Raw genomic sequence first — 27,952 nt, forward strand, 5'->3', positions numbered from 1 at the left:
AACTATTTGCCTCTGACATGTTTCAGGTTTCAGAGGCCATTTTCCTCACTTTCATTTTATTCTCTCTTCACAAAAGCTGTCAGCTCACCCATAACAGCTGATATTCATTAATGGGTAAACAGCAACTTTTAATCAAATAATGAATGTACTACTCCCCGTGACAGTTTAGTAATAAGGGTGGTGACACAGTACAATGTTCTGACATAATCTGCCACCTTAGAAGTCTCTAATCCCCATTAGTTGCCACGTTGAACGTGATTCAGAGCTCACTCTAGGAGACAATTAGTAAAGCACATCACAAATGAATGACTAGAAGCTTCCTAATATTACAACCCAAATTACACCACCCCCAGCTATCAGTCTCTGAGAGAGGACCTGCTACACCTCCATCCCCTTTCTGATGTACGCTGAAGAGGAACTGGCTAAACTGAACGTGGTCCTGATTAGTGCAAGAGCAAGACAAGAGTAATTGTAGCTCACTCATGCATTTCAGTTGCAGAGCCTGTTACACCATTTCTGTGGAAGGCAATGAATGTTGCTCTTTCTGCCAGTCTCTGCACAGTTGTCTCCCTCCTGGAGTCCAAGCCATTTCCCCTGTTTGGCTTTAGCGGGCTATGACTCTGCTCTCCTCACCAAATTACAGTCCCTTTCTTCTGATCTGCTTCAAGGGTCACCGACACACTCCTATTTTCCTGCAGGTCTTTGAACTACAAGCTTCCAAATTTGGGAGGAAAATCAGTCACTGGTAACTCAGATGAACTCCTTATCAAGGTCAAGCTCACCCTGCTTCAGTCTTTTGGTGGTTATCAGGGTTCTCTCCTTTACAGTTCTGAATGTTTCTGCCCTGTGGGGACAGCATGATGATTTACAAATCTGTTTAATACCAAAACAGTGTCACTAAGGCCATGTCTCCATGGCATATTACATTAATCTACTTTCCTCACTTGCAGGAAAGAACAGAATGGTCAAGCATAGCAGCATCCACCATACCTTATCCTACCATACATAGTTTTTATGGTAAATCCTTTGCCTCTTTGCAGTTCTCCCTTTTTTCATACTGACTGGTTTGTACTACAGGCAGATGCCTCAGGATGGGAAAACCATCTCTTGCTATTTTTCTCTTCGTGATTGTAGCGTATCTACAAGAAATTATAAAAATTGTATGAGAAGTAAAACTAGCACATTCCTCTGATTATCTTCTTGGCATTCATTATTTTTCCAGTGCCACTTCTGAACAGCTTCTCTGGCAGCAAAGACCCAGTTCTGAATGATGTGAATTTGACAGCCCTTAATAAGAAACAGATGGCACGTGTATTTGCAGTGATGCAGATGGTTGGATTTGACTCTGCTGTTTCATAGGGATGCAGATGCTACTCTGATTCAACTAATGGAAGAAGAGGAGGAGCAGGGGATTTACATTTAATGTTTACTTTGGCAAACTATATATGTGGACCAATCTGACTTGGGAAGTGCCGCTTCAGGATGTTGTCATCTAGAATTGATTTGTGGGAAAGGGTAGTGATGCAGAACTGAAAGATCTGCAGAGATAAAAGAACTTCTAGGTCACAAAGGCCAAATGGAAACTCACACCGGCCTCAGCCTGGAAATGTAGCAGCAGAACACTAGTCATCTCTCCTTAAATGAAACAGGGACAAGGACAACTCTCTGCCTGTGAGCCGAAGCTGTACAAACTGGCGGCAGCTGCACTATAGAGAGCTTAGCCCCTTGTCATGTCCTGATGGCCTTGAGACATAATAATTATTGTAAGGTGGGAATAGGAGGGAGGGATTGAGCTCCTGATTTCTCTGTTAACGTGAGGGTTGGTTTGCAGCCAGTTGGAGGGGCATTTTCATCTATTGGCAGAGGTGGTGTCATTGCATGCCCTGGGTAAGGCACGAGAACAGTGTGGGAGTACCTGGAGATACAAAGTCTTTAGGAACAGTGTTGGAAATTTTAGGGTAGAAAGAGCCAAATCTACAGGCACCTTGTCCAACCACTGAGAAATACTGAAGACGGGTAAGACTGGCATAGAATAGGATCATGTGCCTTCAGTACGTGTAAGAGGAGCAAATGAAATAGTGGCTGCATGACCAGTCCCAAAGAAAATTATTTTCCTTGCACAGCTGTGGAAATATAGACCATTATCTGTAATTTCAGCATTAATAAGAGACGCTCCTTGATTACTGTTCCAAGTTGTAAGGATGTTGACTAGACAAATATTTTTCATGGGATCTCAGCTGTTGTAAAAGTTCTGTGCATCAGCAATATTTGAGGCCAAGGTATTTTTAAATTTATTTTTAAAATTTATTTTAAGATCTTTCTCCACATCTGCTTATTCTTTAAACATAAGACCAAGAGATGTATTTAATTGTCAGACCTGCTATTACCCATTTTCTGGACAAGTGTGGGCAGGGATGCAGTGCACAGGCTGGAGGTGCTAAAGCAGGCAAGACAAGAAAGAGCAAGCAAAGGCTGTAAGTATAAACAAGGTGAAGTTATATATCAGGGAAATAGGTATAAACCGTCAAGCCAACAGTGGAGACACTGTGTTCATCATTGAGGTTTAAACAGTGAGTATTCAGACAAATGTTCTTACCTCTATCTCATACAGCAGTGTATAATTAATCCCTGAAGGAAATACCTGAAAACCTCAATTATAGTTGTACTGTAACATCACGCAAAGCACTTGGAGAACAAAAGTTCCCTCTGTATCATTTCCACACTGGCTGTTAGCAAGCTCTCCTCCATCCTGTTTTCATTCAGGCTATGTAGAAGTTCTTTGTGCGTGGCTAGCGTGTCACGTCCTACAGCCCTGGAGAGAGAGATGTGCACATTTCCCCCAGTCAGCCTCACGCGTACAGGTGAAGAAGGCAGTGGCTTACAAGAGACACGTGGATGCTCTTCTGCCTTCTCTTGGGCTGCCTGTCAATTTGTGAGACAAGAGACTGCTTAGCTTGACAAAGGCTATGCACAGAGGTACCGGGAGGGGTCACTCCAGGTGTGGAGCTGCAGAGTGTGGGGCAGCAACCACATCTTTCAACAAATAAACTCTTTTGGGAAATATTATTGTCCTGAAGATGACCGGTGCAACTTCAGGGTGAAATTAACACCGTATCTTGGCTCTTAGCCCTGTGTCACAGCTCTAGGCACGTTCAGATTACCAATACAAACATTTGTGGGGTCAAATTGGAACACAGATCACAGAATTAACCCGTGTTAAAACAACTCAAAAAAGTCCTTATATCTACACTCTCAAATACCAAACGATTTATTTCAGAAACAGCACGTGTGAGCCCAAAGGACTTTACAAAGAGGAACTCATTGACATTTCTGTGATTAAACATGACAGAGTAGGAAAAAAAACTAAGCTGATGTGCTCTTCTTCAGTCTCATCTGCTTCTACAGAGACATAATTGAGCCCTAAAGCTATTGTCCTTTTGACATCTTTAACTCATTAACAAGAAATTAACTCCCACTTTATTTGTGTCAGTACCATGCATGACCTCTCCTTGAAACAGGCAGCTCTTGAAAAACGAGGCATTGTATTCTCGTTTTGAATTTGATTGGGAAATGGATTTTTCTAAACACCAATTAATTTGTTTCAATTTATATTTGTTTGACTGGACAATGCCAATAACAGATCAAGACACATCTACTATGATAGTGTGGTGCACAGTAACAAAACACATGGGGTTTTCCTGCATTTAAAACAGACATACTCCAAGAAGCAAACGCATTAGCACCCATGCTCAGTTTTATAAAGTGAGGCCTTGTACAGATTGAATATACCAGTTCTTTTCATTGGGACTTGTTTGTTCGCATCACAAAGAAAATCCTGCTGGTTCAAAGAATCACAGAGCAGAGTCAACAGACATTTGAAGTACGAGCCAAACCTGAAAGAAAAAAACTGAGATTCATGAGTATGCACACAGAGAATCTCTCCTCAACTAATTTTTCCTATTCCCCTGAGAGTTTTGACAACAGGAAGAACCATAAGGATATATTTAAAGTATTAGCATAATTTCCATATACAATTTTGCCTGTCAATTTTAACGTTAATGACTGATTTTTTTGTTGTGTTCTTTTGCTTATCTTAACCATAGACTTACCTTGCACAAAGAACTTACATTTAGACTACTCCAGCCTCTTAAAATTCCCTCTTCTCCTGCTCTTTAACCTTGAATGCCTCAAGCATCCTACGAGCCTTCATTTCCTTCCAAAAACACATGCAGAAATGCCTACATAATGGTGCCACTGGGCTGCACAAAATGTGCAGGTCAGTCTGTAAATTATCTGTAGCCAAATGTAGCATATGAGACATATTTGACAACAGTGACCCAGGGTAAAATTTCCATGAGCTTATGGAGAAGAGAGTTATACATCATCTTTACAAGATTCAGGCAGCTGCATTTTCCCCGTCTAATATCTGTATCAAAAAGATGAAAACCATAATCTTAGTAACTGTTTTGAAAATGGTTTTAACCATTACATAGGCAGGCCCATTATCCTGAAGCCATTTATAATACTACTTTCTCAGCAATGTGTTTATGAACATCTTTATGTAACTCATCACATTCATGAATGAATATAGGCTCATAACATTCTTCTGATGCAAGGGAGTATTTTCATCTGTGTTTTATAAATGGGGAACTGAACCACAGAGATGAAACAGCACGCGGGTAAGGGAACATTAGCGCTTTCTGAACAATGTCTTTGGAAGAGGTGTGATTTACCAGCTTTACTCCCCTTACTCATGCCAAGTTATGGTTAGAATGCAGATAAGGGGTTTCAATCCAGGAATACTGGATTTGATCATACCCTTGGTACAAACACACACCAACAGGAGAGAAGCTGCAAAACTCACGTAAGAAGTAAGCAAGTTAAGGAAATCTGTCATTTATGTTGATAGAATTGGGGGTGGGGGGAAATGAGTTTAGTATTACGTTCTAATGTTCTTGAGATTTAATCTGTGCTTCTGAGAAACCACACCGGTTTCAGAGAGTCAGGCAACAGGCAACATGATGATAAGACGCAACAAAGACAAACTCTGTCACTTAAAGTCAAAGACGTTTAAAGTCTATGTTAACTGCCTTGCTATTTCGATGCCCTGCACCCTGGCACACGCTCCCACCCCAAGAGCCATTAGGCTTTAAAAACCTGCTAAATTTTATTGCACCTATCCAAAAGCACTGTCTTTCAATTTTGCCTTGCAGAAAAATCAAACAGAAATCAAAAGAGAGAGCAGGAAATCGTTATTTTTATTCTAACAACAACACGTCCCAAAAAAAGTTTATCTCTGAGGTTTACTGCTAAAATCTAAAACAGAGGTTAGCATTTCAAAACTATCTTCGGTAAACTGATTTTACATGAAGATTTCCAAGAAAATGTTCGGTCAAAATAAATTGCCTACTAATAAACCTTAGCAAAAATCAAAAGTTAAAGAAATTACAGGACACAGAAGAAAATAAATAGGCTTTGATTCAAATAGGGCTTTGAAGTTCCTAGTAATGGCTGCTAACTGAGCAAGCTCATTTCGCACTTAGTATTCCTGTGGTAATCCTGGACTCCTCAGGGCTCACTACAGCAACTGCATATTTATCGTAACTTTTAATTAAATACGGTTTTAAAAATAGAGAGATGTTATAAAGAACCAAAAAGGAAACGCTGGGTTTTAAAATCATTTATCTATCATTTGTGCTTCCAGAATTTTTGTCCTGAAAGGCAAAATGGTGAAACAGTAATTCGCATGAGACAAAAACAACAGAGTGCACTGAAACCAGTGGGATTATTCAAGGCATGCAAAAGTTTAAATCATGCTTAAGGCCCTAGATTTCAGCAACAAATGCTGCTCATTTGCCTTGGAAGGAGTGGAACTGTTAATGTGAATGACACAGGTGTTCTGTAATCACTGGGCAGTTTTCAATGACAAGGTGTTCAAATATCAACTACTAATTATTATTTACCATCATTAACCTAAATCAAAGTTGATAGAAATGACCACCGCTTCAATTTGCAAGTCCTATTCTCCTTAAATTGTCCCAGGATGCTGAGGTTGGTAATCGTTTCAAAGTCGTTTGCATATGTGTATGCAGAAGGTATGGTGGGAAGAGATAGCATCGGGTTTGGGGAGTAAATCGTTAGAGGAGCAATGAATTGCTTTGGGAGATTAGTCCAATAGAGCAAAACTACTCCTTGCTCATTATGCCTCTTAAATAGGTGCTCTTTCCCACTTCAAGTCCAAGGGCAAAACCAAACAAGCGACAGGACGGTCCATCTCTGATCAAGTTTCTAGAGTCCAGCAAATAAACCTGAGTTGCATTTTCTGTATGTACAGCCCATGTGCCTTCTGCCTCGTATGTCAATCTACTGTTAATCTAAACTGCTGGTTTGACAAAGTCATGTGACAACCCTGGTCTTCATTTAGCAGAAATTTAGTAGAAACCGGTCTGTTTGTGAGTGCAGAAGCAATCTTTGGAAAAGTGAAACCAGAAAATAAAAGCATTATCAAGAATCCAAGTGCAAACCAAGTGAAGCCAAAAGGCAAAGGACTAACTCAGTTGTTTGAAGAAACTTTTGGGGTGAGGTTAACCAGTTATTTCCAAAAGGCGGAGTTTTGACATTACTGTAAATGACACATGCCCTTTGAGGCATGCAAATGTCCAGGAGGGTAATAAGTTTTGTTGCATGTTTCCACATAAACCTGCACCGGTTTAGAGACATTTGTTTAGATAAAGCAAGGCAAATTCTGGCACATAATATCTTTTTGGTTTAGATTAGGTCACAACAGACTAGGTTCCAAATTCCTTTTCCCATCTCCCAAGACATTAATATTGGAACCCTAATATTGTCAAGCTAAAATAAACCAATCTTGAAAATATTGCATGTGATATAAAAAATATGCTCTAAATCAAAAAGCCATATAGAAATTATTAAAACAGAGTCTAGTTTAAAATATTACCTTTCAGATCAATTCCTGATATATTCTAGGGATTATAGTATGTCGACCATATAGTTCTATATTTATGTCACTAACCAGATCTGAGTCACGGCAATGATATTACAGTTTAAGACAAGAGAAAACGAAAAAGAGCAAAAAGAAAAAGAGACCTTCACTCAGGAAATTCAATTTACCTTAACTCTGTTGCCCCCAGAGACCACTTCAGAGCAGGTCCGGTAATAAATCCACCACCCAATGCCATTGCAAATTGCTGGGTTAATGAAGAGAGGTCAAGTAGGGAAATGGAAGGCGAGAGTAGAAAGGTGTTGATCGTCTGTAAATGACTTGCTGCAGGGAGTACTCTGTTAAAGCTGAGAGTAAAGTACACCAATTTTTTTTCTTGGATGAGAAGCAGAGGATTAGCTTTACTTTCATTTCTATATTTCACCAAAACTTCCCTGTCAAGCTAATTCTTTTTTGTGTACCTAGCAGTGTAAAGTTATAGCAGAAGAATTTCATGCACAAAGAAAGGAATGAAATATGGGCAGATCTGAGAGAACAAATATGAAGCTTTTCAGGTAAGAATTTTTTATTTTTTTTTTAAATAATAAAAGTGCAGTCTTTAAAATGTTTGCTACGGCTTACAAAAAAAAATTAGGTCTATCAATTTTGTTTAGTAAATTCTTTTATTTTGTACCTTTCACACTTCTTTCTCTAGTAGTTACTTAAAACTGGGGGGATTGCTTCTCCCAGAATACTTGTGTTGTACCTAGACAATGGCTTACTTCCCTTCCCCTTATATGTTCCAAAATTATAGTTATGATTACATTTCACTAACTTCATGCTATCATTTAATAAGTTTTTTGTGAATTCAATATTCACGTATCTTTATCTTTGCATTGCAGATTTATTTTCAGTATGTCACTACCTTTACAAGTACTCCAGTTTGAAACTGGTAAGACATAACCTTCATTTCTTCGGGGTTTTAAATCGGCAATGGTTCTGTCAAGCAAAGAAAATACTGAAAACTCTTCCCTCCACCTCCTGTAAATAACTAACAGTAAAATAGCTACTGTCTTATAGTCTCCACTTTCAGAAATCTTCATGCATGAATGAAGTTACTGTTGTGAGTGACATTACCCTCATGTTTGTACGTTTAGGATTTTCTGCAATGTTGTTTTCTTTGGCTTCCTCAGTGAGCCAGGCTCTGTTGCATGGTAAAGGATGCAGGACCTCCACACACAGTTTCAGAGTGAGCAGGATCTGGTTATAGGGTCTACCTGTTGCCTGTTCAGGACCCACAGTACATGCTCTGATCCTATTTTACTCTTCATGCAAATAACAAAAACAACATTCTAAACATTTCAGTGTTTTTTAATTTACCATTCCACCACCTCCTGAACCCATGTAATAACACTAGATTAAACTGTGAAGCAAAGAGAAATAGCTAACATAAGATATAAGACTTACATTAGTTCCTCTATCACTTTCTAAATTTACAGCTTTGTCTCTCATTACTTTCATAAGAAATAATTTTATGCTGTCAGTTTTTCTGAGTAGTGTCATATGTTAATTCTGTGTTTTAGTTGCTCCCAAGAATGTCATTATGCTTTTTTAATTTATATATTTAAAGGGTGTGAAGACGAAACCTGTAATAATTCCCCAAACCAGGAAAATCGGAGCACCTCTTTAAACATTTTTAAGGAAATTAATAACTTCAGTTCCAAGAGGATAGGGAGAAACCCTTCTGATACCTTACCTTTCATTGGGTTAACACATGGTAAGTTGCCTATCACATGTGGATATAGCTGATTTTCATGTCCACTGTGAAGGTGATTCTAGAGGGGGAAAAAGGACATGAAGGTCACATAATTGTCTGTTTTCCAGAGGATGCTTTCTGTTACCATCTTTTAAATGCACAATCAAATGCACAAAAAACGTTGGTACATACTGATAGCTATATTAGTTAAAAAACGTTGTCTGATTTTTTTTTTTTTCTTCGTCTGAAAATTCCTGTGTGTTAGTGAAAAGATGTAGACTTCATGCAAAAGGACCTTTACATCACAGTGTGGTTTGTTTAGCAAATAGCAGGGTATCCTTGGAACTTGTGACGCCCCCATAAGTATTCAGGCAGCCATCAGCAACATAGGTAGCCAGTCCTTTCATGAGCACTCTTCTGTGCTTCTGAAGACATCACAAATGCCTGAGAAAATATCATAGAATGGTTTAGGTTGGAATGAACCTTGAAGATCATGGAATTCCAACCCCTCTGCCATAGGCAGGGACACCTTCCACTAGACCAGGTTTGCTCAAAGCCCCACCCAGCCTGGCCTTGAACACCTTCAGGGATGGAGCTTCCACAACTTCTCTGGGAAAACTGTTCCAGTGCCTTACCTTATGGTAAGGGCTGATGATTTTGTTTAAAAAAAGGAAGATGACGTAGAGATAAGTTCAGTAGCTTGTGCCAAATCCTCCCCCCTTCAGAGGTGATGCAGCAACTTCAGGTTGTATGGCGAATTAAACACTGGATGGTACGTGATCAGAAAATCACTTTTCACCTCGTGCTCCCAAATTTGAGATTTGAGGGAAGTTTCAAGCTCAAGAAGCCAGCGTGCAAAGAACTCCCTGTGTTTCATATGCAGGGCCCAGAAGGCCAATCTCAGACACCCCATTCAGTCCCTTGGGACATGCATCAGCAGCACTGGTTATGGCCATCTGTAAATTGTCTTCCTCCCCTCACCCAGGGAGAAGAGCATTTCTAAAATTCTGAATTTTTAATTCAGAATTTCTAGAGGAAGAAAGAAAATGGCAGTAATAGAGATGCCTCCTTTAGCCCGCTCTCAGTGCGATTAACAAAGCTGGAGTGCTTTATTTGCCATGGGAATATGAAGGGATCTGTGCTGAAAGCTGTTGCCCTGATTGAGAGCGAGCTATTTCCTTTTATGTTTCCTAACGTTCTTCCCAGCTCCCATGGAGAATATAAAGAACTGATACTTTTATAGTTGATGTAAGATGTGTGTTACCAGCTTCAACTGCAGCTATATGTGCAGTGCCTGCTCACTAGATATATATGGCACTTGTCTCTCTTTGCTATCTGGAAGCATTTTCCAGAACATCTCTGAAAATACACACAAATAAAGAGAGTTTTCTTCTTGGTGCCACCTTCTTAGCCACTCCCTTTTATTAAGAATCCAGACCCGTCTGGCCCAGAAATAGTTAATTGAAAGTTGTAGTCGCCTGTTTGGACAATAGAGTATGCATGTCTTTTCCAGACTTGTTAGCCAGAAAACTGGATCAAAGAAAGTAACTTTTGCTGTGTTTTTAAAGAACATATGAAAGGTCAGGTCCTCAACTGAGTGCTTCTACAAACTTTAATCTCTCATCAAGCACAGGAATGAAAACAAAAGCCTGAAGGCAATTGTATCTGTTACTGAAAGAGTAATTAATACTTATGAGGATGCTGCTTAATTTAGTCTTTGACCTTTTGAATTTCCTAAGAAGTCAGGATAAGTGTGTAGAGTCTTTGCAATAGGCAAACAAAGCAAATTTTGAAAGCATCAAGTTTAAAATGTGGGCCTGGCTGTTTGCAGCTGAAGCGGGTGCCTTATCTGCCGAACAAGTTTCCTGCAGTAACTTCTTCTTTCTCACTGTAGCCCGTAAACTGAACAGGAATTGCTGCCAAAATGGAGGAACCTGTTTCCTGGGGACTTTCTGCATATGTCCAAAGTATTTTACTGGTAGACACTGTGAAAATGATAAACGTATCAGGTGAGCAAAATGTGGAGTGGATTTTTTTCCCAGAAAAAGACATTGACTTTAAAGACATGTAGTTTCACTTCCCAGGTTTTGTTTTGTTTTGTTTTGTTTTGTTTTGTTTTGTTTTGTTTTGTTTTGTTTTGTTTTGTTTTGTTTTGTTTTGTTTTGTTTTGTTTTGTTTTGTTTTGTTTTGTTTTGTTTTGTTTTGTTTTGTTTTGTTTTGTTTTGTTTTGTTTTGTTTTGTTTTGTTTTGTTTTGTTTTGTTTTGTTTTGTTTTGTTTTGTTTTGTTTTGTTTTGTTTTGTTTTGTTTTGTTTTGTTTTGTTTTGTTTTTAATTGTTCCTCTTACTATCTAACATTGCAGATTCTGTGGCATGGTGAGGCATGGGGAATGGACCAAGGATGGCTGCCTCCTCTGCCAGTGTGTCCAGGGGGTCCTTCACTGTCTTCCTCATGGTCTGAGAGACGGCTGTGGTAAGAGACACAGGATGCCCTGTACGATGGGAGTCTTTAAACCAGCACCAAGCTATCCATTCCTCTTATTCATGTGTCTGAGTTTCACTGAGTCAATTCACCTGCCTAAAACAATGGCAAACTCTTTGTGAAGATCCCTTTCAGCTGCATCAAAGTGTTAAATGTGCTTAGGCATCTAGTGATGCTTCCCCCTGACCATAACCAGGTTCATAACCCGGATCACCAATGTGACAGAAAGTCATAATTACTACAAAAGTGGCACTTACCTCTTCCCACAGAAAGGGATGTTGCTTGGGGCAAATTGGAAGGGGACAGATGGGTTTTGGGCTTGTTGGGTGTGAGTGGCAGAAAGCTTCTCATGGATGTGAGGACAAGCTATGCTAGCCAGCATCAGTCCCATCAAAGACCAACCTGTCACTAGTTACCTTAGGTTACCAGCTGCCAAATCTTGTCTACATTAGGAAGAATGACATTTGACCCATCACAGCAGTGGAGAGACTCCTGAAAAACACGTGTGGTCTCTTCTGCCCAACAATGGCTCCTTTAGACCCATATTTGAGGCATGTGCAGGACACTGCTTATATAGTTTCTATTTATGGTGTTAGCTTCAGAAAGAAGTAGAGGTGTGGGGGTTTGTCAGTGGGTTGTTTGTTTTGTTTTGTTTTGTTTTGTTTTTTCACATTAAATTCAGTGTGAAGCTTGAAAGGTTTGGATAAATAATATCTGGAGTTTGTAGGTTTGTCCAAAGTGTGAAACTTAGTCTTTGTGGGAAAGTAAATGGAGAACACTTCAATTTGTTTACTTTCAGTGGTGAGCAACTCTAATTTATCTGACCCACAAGAAACCTAGGAAGGTATCTGACAAGTATATGCATGTGTGCATGCATAGACATATACATAAGAAAAAAAATAAATGTACACATGCAGAGATATGAATACTCAGCTGTATTTATCTATGTGCATAGTGTATATGTATACACAATATATTAAAATACAAAACCACTGGTTTTCTATATCCAAACGAGGTGATGTTGATCAAACTTGATTCATGAGCAACTAGGGGGCACTTCTTTCAGAGGGTCTTCAAACAGAAGTCTTCTAAATGCATTAATTTATCTATGTTTATGTGTGATAAAAAAAGAGGGCTCTTCTTTGTTAAACATTTACCATGTTAAGCTATTAATGCTAGAATTAAGCAAACAAAAAAGGACAACATTCTGATTACCAAATTTACTAATTTACTTAATGGTTATACCAGGTTAATTGGATTTTGTTAATCTCTTTAGAACGAATTTTTCTATCCGTGTTCCCTTGAGGATTTTCCTTGCAAAGAAAGAAAAAGCCTGAGAGCTTTAATACTCTGACATTTTTGTTTCACGTTAAAACAAATTTCTGAGTCTCTAGAGGGAACATTACCTCCAGCTACTTACTCCATATGCACTTGCAAAGAAAAATATGGCAGTACTTAAAATGCAACATTCTGGTGAATATCTGAGATTTACATATGAATACTCAGATATTTTCTCTCCTAAGCACCATAAAATCTCATCAGTCATTTCTTAAACGTTTTGAGCGCTGCTGTTTGCTGCTCTTTCAAAACTGTGAACACTGTCTTTAAGTACCCTCCATCACTGCCTGTTCAGCTGAAGTAGCTCCTGGGAAGGCTGAAAGGAAGTAGTTTAGAGCAATAAAGAACTTGAAACAACCCAGGCAAATCATTCTTGTTTCTGCTTAATTTAAAGCTATTTAAATGGAAGTTTTTCGTTTGTTCAGGTCTCACAAAAGAAAATCCGCCTGACTGGATGCAGGTTGGAGCCAGGTCTGAAGGACTGAGCCTTCAGCATAAAGCCTACCTCCTTACTGCGCCAACCCTGTTCCCACTGCTTTGGCAGCTTCTCTAAGGAGCGTCAGAAAAGAACAAAACAGTGGTAGCCTGACTGACAAAACAGTTGGCATATGGAACTCCCAAGTAGCTGGAAGCTCCAGACCTGACTGATTACCTGCCTGTGGTGGGAGGATTGCAGGCCACCTCCATGTCCATCTTCCCCACAGCTGCACGAATGGAAGGGCTGCTGCACTAGAGGGGTGGCACGTTTCCTGGAAACTGAAAGAAAGTTGCAAAAAAACCCCACTTCTCTGCATCTTGAAATGGCCTTATTACATCCAACAACTGACATATTGTTTAGTATTGAAAGTTCCATTTTCAGTGGAAGAAAAAAAACTTTATATACTTGTTATCTAATTTTATAATTTACTGTTAATTGTTTGCTTGTTTCAGCTACTGAAAATATAAACGTAAAACTGTTTTCATGGTATTTAGGGGGTGAGGTTTTATGGGGGATTTTTGTATTTGGAGGTGTTTTTCAAGAGAAAGTTTTCTCTTGAATAATGTTTTTAAAAGTTGGTATCTTAAATATTTATTGGGTTTTTAGGTGTGAATTTCACCTTTCTAGTTTCTATTGCCATGTGTAAATAAACTTTTATTTCAAAACTAATTCGAACACTTAGCATGTTCCATTTCTTAAAATGATAAGTATATGGTACTAATGCTTGTCAGAATTTTGAAACTGCATTTCCAACATGTAAATTATGTAGAAAACACCTTGTTTAACCAGGTAATACAGAGTAGAGAAATGTTGATATATCAACTCTTCCTTTCAAAAACTAAAATAGCATTATTGATTTTCTTTCCTTTAACATTTTTATCTTGGAGTCTTGTCTCAGTTATACTTTTTTATTATTATTATTTCAGCAGACCTGGAAAATTCACATGAGAAGTATAACACCTTAAAATAAAGATGTTTTTATTTTCAGCGTGCACGCTCAGACCCTTTTCAGTTCTGATAAGTAACTAACTGATCGAATTGTTTACTTTTTACTTTAAAGAGTTTAATTTGAAACTCAAAATTGGGCAGGAAGAATAACAAAATTCAATCTCATTTCCACTTTTCATATGTGTTTTTCCTCTAGGGAAGGGTCTGGAACTCCTGCAGAGCAGATTTATAACTATGCCCATCACAACAGAGCTAGCACATCATTGAAGCCAAATGCTAAAAATATATGTTCAATGATGGTTTAGTGTCATTTATTTAATAAGCCTGATGTCTTTTAAAACTAGCACCAATTGAATGACAAACTGATCTTTCTATTAATCTTAGGAAGCTGCTTATACATAGATCACTGCAGTAGGATTCATAATACTAATATTTATCTAGAGGACACACAACATCCTTGGGTTCTGGTTGTTTCATTAATTCTCAGCATATTCAGTGACTGTTTTCTTTACTTCCAAGAACAGGTTTTGTTGTTTGTTTTGGTTTGTTTGGTTGGTTTTTTTCCAGAGGGGAATGAAAGGAATAATAAGAGGTGTTTGACTGTCCTAACACAGGAAGTTCAGCTTAACCTCATGTGGTACCATATCTCACAATACACTTCTACACACACAAGAGATCCATGTTTGCCAGCCTGTATGCAGTCAGTGAGGTACGCGTATGAAAAACAACATATGTTCATACTCAGGTGGGATCTGTTGCACAAGCAATAGCATTTGGCTTTCATAACTCTTTCCTATGTTGGAAATTTTAGTCATATAACTGCTCTTGTACAGACCACCAGTAACTTAGCCATTGCCTGCAGCACAGAAAATAGACTCAAGTACAGCTCTACCCTGCACAAGAGTAGGCATTTTACTCATAAGGTGGATCACAGAAATCTTGCTTAAAAACATGTTAGCTGGTTATGATGGAGTTGGTGTAATGAAAGCAGGTAAAAAATTAACAAACGTTTTCTTCAACGATTGTCTGGTTTCCCGTACGGCCTAATAGTATTTGTCTTTTCCACCATTAGGGCAACCTGATTAAAATACTTTCATTCTTTCAAGAAAAGACAAAGAAGTCATTAAGGGTTCAGATCTTTTTTCCCACCCCGCCTAATCTGTGACAAATAAGTTCAATGTACACATGGGACAAAGTTCTGTTTTCAGCCAACTTTTGAGAAGAAATATATACAGCTGCACTCAATTAAATCTGCAAACAATATCTGGCTCTATGCTTCCCACCCACACCTACACAAACACGTAGCAATATCCGCAATCTGATTGACCTAATAACTTATTGGCATTGCTCCAGGCTAAAATAACACCTCATAAGGCGTCCCATAAAACCCTAGAAGGCCATCCGTGTCTTACCTTGCTGTAAGATAGCAAACATTGACATATAGTTAGGATAATAGCAGAAAGTTGTGTTAATCCTGTTTAACCCCCGATTTTTTTTTCTAGTAAGGTTTAAGCACTTAAGGGGATATGTCATTTATATTTTTTCTTATCCATGTACAAGTAAATGAAAATGAGAAAGCAAATAGAACGCTAATTCTCCACTCAGTGTACATTAGATGTAAATGCGGCAAGAGCAGTTTGATGGAATCCAGTTTGATTCTGATATCTCTCTCATCACAAAAGAAGAGTCAGAGCTACCAGAGAGAAAAAAATGCTGCTTACCTTAGTCACAATTAAATTAGATTAAACACATTATCCCATTGCACATGTTATCCTATCATGGAAGCGATCATTAGTTTTTACCAGACAACAGCAGGGGTTGGGACAGGAGTGCACAAGATTAAGTATCAGTCAAAAGACAGCAAATATTTGTACTTCTGCTTTTCTGATGAAATCTATTCATTACAACTGGTACTTATTGACAATTCAATTAACCAGGTGACTTTTATTCTTTCAAAACACAGCTTTTTTCTATTCATTACTTAACTTTAAGTATTAGTTATATTGAAATACAGAGTTTTCAATTTATCTTATTCTTAATTTTCTTCTCACCACACTTATTTATGGAACTGTGAGAAAAGGCAAATTTCACTATACCAGTCATAATTAAAGTCTTTTCTCCTCAGCTGTAAACAACTGGCCCCATCCTCCTTCTCGCTCAGGGAAGCACTGAGCCAATTTTACCTGTGCAGCTTGTCATGCTCCTGCACAGAACTAGACAAACGACAGACTCAGATCTGGATTTGGACCACAAACACATTTGTGTGTGCCTTGCCAACAACCCAGACGTGTGCCAGTTCCTGCGCTCTCTAGAGGAGCTGTTGCAGCATGTCGCCATAATTTTCGGCCACAGAGGTATCCCGAAGCACCTGGTTTGCTCAGCAAGCCTGGTACAGACACCCCGCCAAATTGATCTTGGTAAAATTATAGCCTTTGGGAGACACTAAATAGCCCTGCTGGGAGTCTTATCTGCTAAGACAGCATCAGAGACACAGTCTCTGGTTAGGAAGGCAGTGCTGGCATAAGTACACAAGGTTGTGTGCTGTTGATGTACGTAGAGAGTTTCCCTCTCCTGGAGGGAGATAGGAACAGCTGCCAGGAAGCCCAAGGAAGCCACAAATGACCTGAATAGCTTTTCTGGATGACTCAGGCCCTTCTCGTGATGTTATAAATATGTATATGTATGAGAACATACATTGGAGCTGTCACCAAGAAAGATGTCAAGATAACGTCTCTCCACCCCAGCATACCACAAAACAGCGGAAATTTCAATAAAAAAATAGTGTCACCATGGGATGAAATCTGTGACGTTTCATTCTGTGAAAAGGGGTTGTGAACCAACAGGTCTTTGGTTTCCTGATGTCCTTATGAACTTAACATTGAAAGAAACCTGTGAAAGTCATTTGAGAAGCCACACTTAGAAGTGAGGTCTCCTATCAGATTTTTATTGTGTACCGGTTACCAGCTGCCAAGTTTTGCAGCCCATCATATTTCAAACCCCCGTCTTCTGTGAAGTCCATCTATACGAAAAGGACAGCTAATTCCCTGTGCTGGCATATACTAACTGTCGTTCCCTTTGTGTAGCTACATGTTTGATTTCAGGCTGTAGTTGCACATTGTTGCAGCGAAGGTGAAGCAGGATACTGACTTTTAAGATCGGTCTAAAATCACAGCTCAGCCTCACAAAATTTTCATGTTCAAAACTCCATGTCCTTCAGCAGGACTTTTGCAAAACAAACAGTTGCAGGTTTAGACCCAGTAAATGGTATTGTCGTCATTATTTATACCATATCTGCACTGTTGGACACTGCGATAGCCAGAATGAACAGATGCTTAGGAAATTATTCAGTGGCATATGGCTGACCTTGCTATCTCATAGAAGGTTTTGAAACATTGCTTATATTTCTTTTTTATATAATTACAGAAAACTATTTTATGTTCGCTCATGTTTGCTGACAATAAGGAGGGCAATAAATCTGGATTACAGAGGAACCTGAGTACAGCTCACAGCAAGAGTGCAGTTTAAATGGAACATCTTATCATTTGACTTGAAATTACATTATTGTAACATTTGGGAGGCTTGAGTGAGCAATTATAGAAGTAATATTTCTGTAGCACTGCAGAAACATGAGTTCTTTCAGAAAAGTAAAGCAAAAACAAAACAGAAAAATGTTCCTGAAAATCTTGCCTTGAACATATTGCATATATTTTCAAACACCTCCTAAAATCTGCTATTTTTTAGGCCTGAATTGAGGCCTGAATTTTTAGGCCTGAATTGCATAATACAGCAAGTTTGACCAGGCAAGAGAACAAGTTCAACTTTAAACGTGGACATCAACAGTGAACAAAAATTACAAAATGTAGTACAAAAATCTGTTCAGAGTAATAGTGTTAACCTATGTCACTGGTATGCAGTTTTTTGACCCCAATCTTGTGTCTTTGTGGGCATGTGACAATGGATTACTTCTCAATCACAGAAATGCCACTATTTTTATACCAATTATCTTTGGCTGATGGCCTTTATCATTAGCCATTCATCATTTTTTCTGCTTTCCTGACAGGCTTTGGTCACTCAGTTAAGCAGTAGGTACAGAGTTGTGGGACTTAGATGCCTAGTCACACAAGAGTAATTAACAGATTGAAACTAATAACAGTAATATTTCATATATAATGGGCTAAAATTTATTCACATAAACCGTGTGGATCTCTTCTTAAAAAACTAGCTACACTGATGGCAAATTTTTCTTAGTCTTATTACTTCTGTCTGAAAAATAGCATATCCTGAGACGGTGATGAGTGAATATGAAATGTAAAGACTGCCAACTGTAGTGAGATCAAAGACCTTTTTCCCTGCCTGTAAATTGCCACCAGAAATCTACCGCCATACACCACAATGCTGCAAGACATGTGTTGGCATTTCTCTGGTCAAGAAGTTACATAACCTCATATTGGTTTTCAACACCTGCACTATTTACAAGCATTTGAGTCCTCGCCGTCTCAGTCCCTGAGGACTGACATGCAGTCTTATGACCTGTTAACCATGAGGATTCATTTCTGTTGTTGTGTTTTACTATAATTAAAACTGCCCGTTCAGTCATTTATAGTAAGTATGAAAACCCAGCTCGAAACAGAGGAGCAGGGAATGTAGACTTTCCAAGCCACGCATGAGCTGCTCGGGGTACATAAATAAAACACGTACTTCACTTTTTCAACTTTCTTAGCTTAGTTTCCCTCCATCCTGTTGCTCCCATTCTCTTCCATCCCCACCACCCAAATACCTGCCAGCAGGTACAGCTTTCTACCCTTGTTTCTAAATCCTAGAAACTCCTCTTCCAAAGAAAAACGGAGGATGAGTGCTTCCTGGTTATGTCATGAAGTGATACAGGATTTGGACTGGTCCTGGAAAACCACAAGAGATAGTTTCTTATTTTTTATTGACAAGTTCAGATAGTACCATGCCATTGAATCTGGACTGAACGAGGAATTTCACTTACAATAAAATATGATGTTGGGTCCAGCTAGTCCTACACATTTAGTGCTGGGTCTTTAAGAAGACCTTCTTTACTTAGAAGAGGTCTGGTGGAGATACATTTACAAAGAAGACCATGAAAAACAAAAAGTCATGTAGACAGGATGAACTGTACACTTGTGGATATCAGACAGATAAATAAACTGTCATAATACAAATGCAAAACATGCAGATTTTGTCTGGAATTAAATCAGGTCCCATCACGAACCTTTAACAGATTAAGTAAATGTCTTTAACTGGGTTATTTGGATTAAGATCTTGAACGCTATCTGGAAACAAAGGATAGCAAGAAAAAGGACAGAGTACGAACCTGAGAACATGCTAAGAAAAAGATACAGAGCAAGCCAATAGCTTCTTATGGTATGTCTGTAGAAGATATAGAGTGGTAATAATATGTTGGTTCTTTTATGCCCTGACTTCCCACGGTAGAGCAGAAATAAGTCTGCTTTCATAACACACACGGGTGTTCTCTAAAATACACACTAAAGGGTGTGGGTGTGAAGGCAGACAGATATTATGCTGAAAGTTTGTGAGGTTTTTTTCTCTTTCTCTTTAAAATAGGTTACCAAGATCCAATCATGGCAATTCAGAAAACAGTAGGCCGAATGAGATTAAAAGATAGAAGAAGAAACAGAGAGAAAAATTATTACTCACTGGTGACACAGCCACATTAGCCTTACTGATGGAGCTACTGATCTTCTGTGGCAAAAGCAGAATACAAAAGATTTCTGACACTTTGTGATTTTTCCTGTAAAAACATCACAACAACAGATTTTATCCCAGCATTTTTTTATGCCCAATAGTGGCCCAAAGAAAGCCTGTTAAGATGAAAAAGGAGATGTGGAGAAAGTTAATAACTCAGCAAAAGTTTCTATCTCAATCTCTAGTGTAAGTATGGCATAGGGCAGGTTCACTGCAGTTATGTAATAAACTGATTCCTGTATCGGCTACAGAGTTGCTTTGAACAAATCACTTTGCTACTCAAAGTCTCATTCTTCCCATCTATAAAATGAAAACATTAACACTTATATTCCAAACAGAATGCTGCAAGGTCTGTAAGTAAAAAGCTCTGTACGTAAGTGGAGCATTACTCATGCTTCTGCTACTGATAGCTTTGCCACCCTTGCTTTCTCCAAATTTCTGAAAAAAAGTCACATCTCCTCTGATATCACCTCCACAGTGTTAGCTTATCACTTTTTTTTAGGTTTATTGCTTGAGATGCGAATGTAAAGGGCAAGTTTTGATTTGATGTACAGTACTGTGCTTTCCAGGTCAGACGGTTATTTGTGCTCAACATTTTACTTTCAAGACTGACAATTTAACAGGAGGATTTTGGTGAATTTGTTCACGTACAGCTTGCAAATTACTAAGCAGTCTGGTAATCATGGCCCTAACAATGGAATACAATGACAATAAGCATTACATCAATGCCAAGTCTTCTCAGCTAAAACTCAGACTAATTATTTTTCAATGAAATAAATATGTGTGCCATACATACCAGATAATAAGCAGGCACAAGTCCAGTGCTTTTCCAATGAGAGCAGAAGGTGATTTTACTTCTTTTTTCTGCTAAAGAAGTCCTTATTTATAGGCTTCAGAAGCTGACTTCCAGGTCCTTCTAGGAAACATTTCAAGACATACCTTGACTGGAAGAAACACAATGGCTGAGAAATTGCATGCTGCTTTGTATGATTTTACTACTGAAGAAACGAAAGAGAAAAAAAGAGGCTCTTTTGCTGTCAAAAGAAACCCAGCCTATTATTTTTTTTTTTTTAATTCAAGTAAAGAAGTTATGTCTTTCCTATGTAATGCTTGAAGCAAACTTCCATTTGTGTCTGCTTAGATATGGGAGGAGATGTGTCTGTATCTTGTACTGGGGTAACTTTTCACTGACTCAGTGCAGTTATCTTTGATTTATGCTGGTTTCACCAAGATTAAAATTTGACCCCTTTTCTTGTACTTGTTTATATAAGACATGAAAAATGATATGTTTTTCATTGAATTAATAACTGAGAAACCAAACTAATAATAAAGCACTTGTAAATTAAAATGCCAAGCAGACTAACACAACATTTGATGAATGACTATGTTGTTTCTGAGGATCACATTTTAATGTCATTCTAATAGCTTGATTATAAAAGACAATTACCACATTTAAAGTAGGCTGGGCAGAACATAACTAGATTCAGACATAATTTTAAACTAATCTGGATGTAACATCTCAACAGAAATATGTATCTTAACTAAGCAAATTTGCATTAAATTTGTAGAATGTGCATTTTTTTCCTCTTTCTCCCCAATATACCTATTCGTTTAATTTCTTTTTTTTTTTTTTTTTTTAATCTGTGCTTTCTAATATGCTTGGAACCATTCCCTTCTGGGACAGCTTACTAATTGCTTGACCAGCCCTAAGGAAATTAGTCTGAAAAACTAACATTCATTGCCACCTGAGGAGCTCTTATGCTGTGAAACAGGAAACCCTAAAGTCCATATCCCTGCCCACAGCCTTACACTCATAGAAACTCCAAAGACGTGAAAAAGGCTTAAAAGTGAGATGAAGGCAGAACAGACAAAAATGTTGAATGTCTTGTTTGTGGAAAACATCCTTTCTAAAAGATCTCTTCTATAAAAGATTTTTTTCTCCTTTGCTGCAATTTTTTTCACCTAACAGAAGTTTAGGGAAACAGGTTCTTTAAAATGGCCATAGGGTATCCAAAACAACACACTCGGTTTAGGACCCAGGAACAAATGAATAAGACTAGCAAAGTCGAGTAATTTTCACTCGCTAGCTGGCAGGCTGAAGGAAGCTCATTGGGCTGACTGATCAGGGCCCAGGACTCTGGAGTTCCAAAAGTCTAAGGCCAGCATTGATTTTTATTTCTACAGTTGCCAAAATATTTTTATTTCTCAAAAAATCTTTACTTTTCTAAATCATCTGTCCTATACGTCCTATACTCATAAAGGCATAACTTCTCAGTAGCAATCTGTGCCTTGAAAGAGAATTGGTGGATGGCAATACTTAAATACATTGTTAGACATCATGTGTACCTTTTGGAAAGCATGTCCAACTGTGATATAACTGATTTAATCTTTATTCTCAGCCTTTAGGCTATCACTTAATTTAAATTAAAGATGCTTTGGCAACAGGGTGCTCACTGCCTTATCTATATTTGCATAAAACTCAGTGTCGCAAATGCTCTTAGCCATAGCCTTCTCCCCACCTAGAAACATCTGTCAGCATGATGGACACTTATTCTTTTTAAATATTTGTGAATGGTTTTATTTCCACCACCTTCAGGCAATGTTTTGCTCATTTACAGATACTTGTTACTCCTATAATTTCTTCCTAGATTCATGGAGTTAAGTATTGTTCTAAATTAAATTATAACTGGGACAAAACCCAAACAGCATTTGAACAGAGAAACATGGCATGTACTTCATCAGTGTGACCACAGAGAGCAAATAAAAGCATTAGGAAAACAAAGACTTACGTTCTCCTTCATGTCTGTGATAATACAGTCTGGTACAAGTGGTTTTTAGCTGCAGTGAGCTGGCCCTGCGATAGTTCTCAGCAATCCTCTCTTCAACCTGCCAACTGAGCTTCTCATGAGGTCTTGCCCCAAAACATTTATATCAAAATATTTGTGTGAGCAGGGACCTACTCTTCAGACTCTTTAAACCTCTGGGCTGCACTGGACGAAGAGCTGAAGGACTCCTTACAACATTGCATCTGGCAGGGCAGGAGAGGAGGCAGCTGCTAGTGTGAAGGAGGTGATGAGTAGCTAAGGCAGATTTGGTAGTGGCCATCACCTCAGCCTGTGCAGCCGTATCCAGGGCGTGGAAGTGTTGAAGGTGCACAACAGGGTGTCAGTTACACATCTGACATTCATAGACAACGTTAAATAAAGTCAGAAAGGAAGAACAATACAGTAAAAATGAAGCGTAAGAGCTCTTGAATATGTTAGGAGGAAGCCCCAGAACAAAACATTTTAGGATTTTAAGGTGAGCCAAAACAAAGGCACGGCACAAAAGTCAACAAATCACCTGCTGGCAGCAAACTGTTTTTTAGCTTGAGACACCTACTGCTTATTTAGAAAGAGATAGAAAGCTTTTGATATGTTGTGATGCTTGCACGGCAGCCAAAAGCGAGAGTCCCCACCACAATATGCCTCCCTTTGGCCTTGCTGTAGAGGAAGAAGGGATTCTTGTCACATGTAGCTGGCCAGAAAATTAGCTTTGTTGCCACCAGAAATTTCAACAATGCCAGTATCTGTGTTTAAAATATTTAGGACCCAGGTACCCAGACAACGTCAGCTAATATGGGTCTCGTTTTCAAGGAAAAGTATTAGCTGGGTCTCATAAAGAGACTACACAAACTATGGGAACTGGCAGAGTAAATGTAAAGCTGTGCAATACCGTTATAGAAAGTACAGGATGTTTGCCTAGGACAGCTGCTTTTTGGAAGTGGCAAATTTTCCCCAGACCCAGGCATTGCAGTCTTCATTTGTTTGTGATTGATCTTACTGTTGCCAGACTCATCATTTCAGGCCAGAGCTTTCCTTCATCAAACCTCATACCAAGCTTCAAGAACAACAAAAAATAATAAAAAATGCATATTGCACCCGCCCAATTGTGAAATGCTGAACATGCGAAAAAAACCCAAACTGCTGACCTTTCCGTTATTGAGTTTTGTGCCTCACAGAATGAATTTTGTCTCCCTAACTTTAGCCTATCTGTCACACACACACAAAAAAAAGTAAAAGCAAGCAAATATATGGGGATATAGAACCATAAAAATCATAAATGGAAAAGACCTATGAGGTCATTTAATCCACTTCCCTGCCATTTTACTCTGACTCCTCAGCACACTAGGTAGTGCTTTGCCCAGTCTAACTTAAAATTTCTGAGGCAATGGGGTTTTTGTCCTAGCTTTCCCTTGCAAAAAGAATTATTAACTGTAAGTCAGAAGACTACATTCTTGCGTATTTTGTGGAACTAGCCCAGTTTAATATTAAAAAAGAAAAAGGAAACACAGTGCCTCAACAGCATGGCTACATAAACATATTGCTGTGGGTAGTAAGTTACTATACATCATCTGACTCATGTGAATTCTGTGGATCCACTGTCTTTGCACATAACAAACGGGAATTCAAATATCCCGAGGCTGCTCATACTTTAGCACTGGTGCTTGAAACCAAAGGGCACCTTTGAAGTGAATTCCCCACCTGCCCTCACTTACCAGGCTTCCCTTCACTTCTCAGACCCCTGATAAAAAAGAAAAAGAAAAAAAAAAAAAGACTTCTTAGGTAAGTCTAAACCCAAAGATACGCTGCAAGAGCCCACCCAGTACACATCAACCAACTGCTAAAATAATTCAGACCAGAGCAGAGCTAGTCTGTAATAGAGATGTGAGCCTGTTAAAGACCCTGAAATGCACAGACTAGACTTTTGGGTGTCACCACCAACTGTGTTGGCATAATGATGTTTTTTTTATTATGCACTACTTGTTACTGTAGAGATTGACTTAGACTGCCCTTCGCACAGTAAGCAACCTCCAAGCTCTTCGGTTTTGCCACAGCCTAAAACAACATGTAGAAAAAGTTACCAGAGATCATGGGTGATATTTCTTTGTATTTAAGCCCACAGATATTTCTAGACAACAATCAAATATTTAAAAGGAGGTTAATATTTAAGTACTATTAAAAATAAATAAAGTTTGTTAACAGAAATATTGTTTATTTGTATTAGAATAGAATAGCAAAGACCACAACAGCCCATTAGGCCTACAGACTAATTATGCTAAATTCTATGATGTATAAGATGGTTTGCATCCTGAACAGCTTGCTGCCCTGATGAGATAGGATACGATAAATCATTAAAGGAGCAATTCAAAGGAATGGCTCAGTAAAATAAATAATAAGAAGTTGGGAATAGCTCACTTATTTATTAGAAAATATTTAAAATTCAAATGTTCATGTCCATAAAGGGAATTCCAGAAATGTTATTAGAACACAAAAAGGTTGTAAATACCATGAAGCAGGGCTGGCTTAAATTCAATGGAGTACTAACAGAAACTCTTTTTCTAGATGAACTAATTAATTAAAAAAAGAAAAAAAACAACCAAACAAACAAAACAACAAGGAAACCACTGCACCACTTCCTTAACAAGTCGAAGTGTAATTAGTAGATCTGAACATATTAATATGAACAAAACATCAGCTTAGGAAATAGCAGTTCTTATACAATTGAAGTATAAGTTCATCTACACTGGCTGTTTTCCCAGATTTTACGGGTATAGTAATCTGTCCACTGCTTCTCTACTTTGTAGAACTATTAAGTTATTAAAAGTGTATTTTGAACAAATTGGGTACCCTGATACAGCCTCTTAGGCAAGCACTTCTAAGCCACTTTTCCTTGCAATAGCACAGACAACTTTTCAGTTCCAGTAATACAATTCCACAGTGCAAAGCACTGACCGACTACAAACTCAGAGTGAGAAATCACATAAATTCAAAATATTTTGACAGGTTAATTTTGCACCGGTAGATTTTTGTGTTGGTTCCCCGATGTCTGTCCATGCCAAATTTCAATTGGACTTTTCACAAATATTTCTTTTTTGATATTAGATCCTTCCTGTTCCTCTCTGGACCCTGCAACCTCCCTCTCCTAGGCCCCTGTGTTGCCTTCCATTCTGGACATTTTCTGTACTTAGACTTTTGCTTCTCATTAGTCAGTTCTTCAAGTCTTCCTTTAAGCTGTAGATCCAGGTAGTATTACAGCATGTCCTAGTTCTCAAGATATCAGGCTTCTCCAGTTGCTTTTCTTGTCCAATAATTTTACATTTCTTCAGTTAGCTTATGCAGGACTAGTGACAAGATAATAGTTGACTTCATTGGAGAGACATGTTTGCCAACCTGGAGAAACACAGACGAAATAATGCCTCATCATCCAGCATAAAGTCTGTCTGCATGGTCTCGGAGATATCATTCACAGAGCCAACACACTGCGCTGTTTTCATCTTGCCCCTACTTTTGCACTCTCTCTGGCATGTTTCTCTTGGGAACTCTCCATGCTATGTCTCTCTGGTGCACACAGAGAGCATTGAAATGGATCCTACCACTAGCAGCATTGTCCCCTGACACAGAAGGGAAGATGATAATATGAACCCTTAAATCCTGTGGGCTGTTTATTTGTCTAGCTGCAGAGAAAACCTTCATCACCCAGATTTTCAAGCTTAAGGAAGCTTGGCCTTTCTGACCAAAGCCACACAACTGAAGACACAGCATAGGTGAAAGCCTGGGAGTAAAGGAAAGAAGGACATGGCAGTAAGACAAGATTCAGCAAGTGAACGCTGCAGAGGTGTCCTGAATAAGAAGTTGATGGCTGCATTTGCTGAGTAGCAAAGCAAGATGAACGATGTTGAGACAGCTTTCCCAGACCATAGAAAGACTGCAGTACCATCTACACTTCATCAGCACCTCTCACATTGTCCTGTTTCATGCATCTTGGAGCTGTAACAGCCGTTCATGAGGGAGCTTACAGCGTGTACTGCAGGCCATGCAAGCTAGGAGGAGCTTTGTGTCAGTAAAAACTAGAAACACGCTGCTGTAGTGCAATTTAGTCTTCCTTCCTTTCGATGTCTGCTTCCCCTCATGCTTGAACTTAATGTGCAGTACACAAAACACAAACATAGTCTAGGTAGGAAACGGAAGTTAAACAATAGTCTGTGACTAGGCATCCTCCTCTTCACATAGTCAAGTGCATACAACCAAGCATAACTGGGGAAAGAAACAGGCATTTTGCAGCCTGCTAGACTATCCAGAGGTCACTGCAGTTAAGTGTCCATTGAAATCTTCAATGGCCCGTAATAAATGAATTCTCTTCCTTTCAATGAAGGATAAGGCTTGGTTACCTAAGGCTAGCAAGCATCTTATTGACAGAATAAACATAGCTAGAGAAGCCTATCTGTGTAAAATTCACTGTAAACCATTTGTGTAATTAGAAATAACTTGAGGTAGAGAAACTTATGATTACTCAAGTACTCTCTGGATTATCCCAGCAATTATTGGTTTCCAATCACAGTTTCACTGGTTGACAAGAGTCACTGTTGTTAGACTATGGTAGGAAGGGTAACTGTCAGCATGTGTGGCATCATGTGTTGCTCATCTGCATCATATTAGCAATGGAGCTAATCTCCACAGATGTGACCTTCCCCAGCCTCAAGTTCTCCCTTCTCTGACAATCTTCTTAGATTTGCAACGCAATCCATGTGTTCTTGTCATGCACTCAGACACTGCAAGGACATTTGCTTGGCTTTAGGGATCTACTTTAGGTACCCAGTTTAGATAAAGGTATCTACGCAACCGACCACAAGCAATATCAGAATCCACTAACCGCTAGGGTAGTATTTTGTGTTCAGCTGTTCTCCACTTTCTTAATGAACTTGAGGGTAATAAGGTATTCCTTCAGTCATCCAGATGAAACAAAACTTTTCTGAGCTACCCATATAAGTGCATCTCAACCAGTGACGACAGCCATGACAGGGAGATGGGTAGATGGTTTCTCAGCACAGGAGATGGCTTAGTCACCATCTGTAGCTATTAGTAACACAGACTCCACATCAAAAAGGCAGAATGTAGTACTGCCAACACTAATATTTTTGAGCATTTTTTACAAAATTGTGGAGACATTAGTAAGACTCCAATTGTAAGCAAGGCAGTCTTTTCTTCCACACTCTTTCCTCGTTTTAATGATGGTATTCCACCATCTTTGATGCACCTATATTGCCATTGCCCAGAGAGTTGCATCCATGGTAAAGGTCAGGTAGAAACAAAAGTGGGGCTGCCCCATGACAGGGGAGTAAGTCAGGAGCCAAGTGTAATTGCAGCACAGGCAGTGCCTTCGCCAAGAAGAAGTCATCCTCCTGTGGGATCTCAGAGTGGCAGGCCAAGCAGGTTCCCACATCAGGTGGTGGTAACAGCATCC

At 38.9% G+C, this 27,952-nt stretch overlaps 1 long non-coding RNA gene across 1 annotated transcript in view; it reads right to left on the reverse strand.

The window, feature by feature from the left end:
* Window positions 1-8,746: 8,746 nt before the first annotated feature.
* LOC309683473 overlaps window positions 8,747-27,952 on the reverse strand; it is an 82,897-nt gene continuing 63,691 nt past the window's right edge. The window contains exon 3 of the long non-coding RNA XR_014270208.1: window positions 8,747-8,775. This is a non-coding gene — a long non-coding RNA (uncharacterized lncRNA). The remainder of the gene's footprint in view (window positions 8,776-27,952) is intronic.

The sequence above is a fragment of the Vanellus vanellus genome, assembly GCF_965231255.1.
Source record: "Vanellus vanellus genome assembly, chromosome: Z".
Lineage (NCBI taxonomy): Eukaryota > Metazoa > Chordata > Aves > Charadriiformes > Charadriidae > Vanellus > Vanellus vanellus.